The sequence below is a fragment of the Propithecus coquereli genome, unplaced genomic scaffold, assembly GCF_000956105.1.
Source record: "Propithecus coquereli isolate 6110/MARCELLA unplaced genomic scaffold, Pcoq_1.0 Scaffold3, whole genome shotgun sequence".
Classification (NCBI taxonomy): Eukaryota; Metazoa; Chordata; class Mammalia; order Primates; family Indriidae; genus Propithecus; species Propithecus coquereli.
The window spans coordinates 4240319-4242174 of NW_012148618.1; positions in this window are offsets into that span (position 1 = coordinate 4240319).

Below are 1856 nucleotides of genomic sequence, written 5' to 3' on the forward strand. Positions count from 1 at the left end.
TTTTTTTTTGAGACAGAGTCTTGCTCTGTCACCCTGGGTAGAATGTAGTAGCATCATAAAGCTCACTGCAGCCTTCAACTCCTGGGCTCAAGCAATCCTCCTGCTTTAGCCTCCTGTGTAACTGGGACTACACCTGTGTACCACGATGCCCAGCTGATTTTTCTATTTTTTTTGTAGAGATGTAGGGACTTTTGCTCAGGCTGGTCTCGAACTCCTGAGCACAGGCAGTCCTCCTGCCTCAGCTTCCCAGAGTGGCCTGGCTGATTTTTAAATTTTTTGTAGAGGTGGGGTCTTGCTATGTTGCCCAGGCTGGTCTCGAATTCCTGGGCTCAGGCGATCCTGCTGCCTGGGCCTTCCAATATCCATGAGTCATCACACCCAACCAAAAATGTCTTTTCGCATTTGATTTGTTTAGTCAGGAGTCAGGATCCTAACGAGATTCACACCTCGCAATTGGTTGATATATCTTTTTTTTTTCTTTTTCTTTTTTTTTTTTTTTTTTTTTTTGTAGAGACAGTCTCACTATGCTGCCCAGACTAGTCTCAAACTCCTGGCTTGAAATGATCCTTCCACCTTGGTCCCCCAAATTGCTAGGATTACAGGCGTGAACCACCCCACCCGGCTTATTGTGTCTTTTATAAGCAGTGTATGTCTAGATTTTGTTATTTAATCCAATCTGTCAATCTTTAGTGAATTTAGTCTATTTACATTATTATAATTGTTGATATTGTTGATCTATTTGAACCATTCTGCCATCCTAAATTATTATTTCCGTTTGTCCCACTTTTCCTGCTGCTTTATAATCTCTTCTTTAACAAAAATGCTATTTATATTATCCCTGCTCCCCAAATAAAGAACATTAGCACACTCTCACATTACTCTCTTCCGTGCCCCGATCCCATCGAGTTGTTATTTTCTAGATCAGTCAGAAAGGAGGGACTATTCAATAAATGGATTTAGAAGATCTCCATTTGCTCCATAACTACATGGTCTGGCTCCTTTCTATCTTTTTAAATACTCTCTCCTTTCCTCACTCTACTTCAGCCAATATTGTCCTTTCTGCTTTATGAATCCACTAAAATTGTTTCTGCTTTAGGACCTTTTAGAATTGCTATATTCCCTCTGCCTGAAATGCAGACTTTTCCTTACCATCCTATGCCAGGAGCGTGCTCCAGCCAGCTCGTATTAGCTCCTGAGAGCCAATCGTGTGCATCTCTTCCCAAAACCATCCATTGTCAGATACTCCAAATCAGAGGTTTGTTTGTTTTAATTCTGGAGAGCCTGCTTATCAGCACACCAGTGATCTTATCTGAAGTGGTCCTTCCCCTCCCCAGTCACACTCTATCCCAGTACTTGTTTCATTTTCTTTATTGAACTTATCATTTCTTGAAATGTCTTTTTGATTTTTTTTTTCACTTATTTTCTGTCTTCTGTGACTTCAGTATACAAACAGTGAAAGAAAGCAGGGTCTGTAACTGCCTTGTCCTCTGCTATACTCCCAGGACCTAGAACAGTACCCAGCACGTTCTAAGAATTTAATAAAATGTTCGTTGAATTAACTGAATAAGTGAATTACTCAGAAGTGGTGATAATTTTAAGCTTTGTCATTCTCTGTAGAATTTTCTTTAGAAAATTAGAGGAAAATAATTATATTTTTCATTCTTTTTATAACTTTTTATTACGGAAAATATCAAAGGTACAGAAAAGTTAGAATAGCATAATGAACCTCCATGAACTCATTACCCAGCTTCAACAGTGTTGCAAATTTGTTTTCAAGCCTCCACCTAAGTTTTTCGTAGAATATTTAAGAGAAAATTCCAGATATCACATGATTTTACTTTCCTATTTAAAAAAAA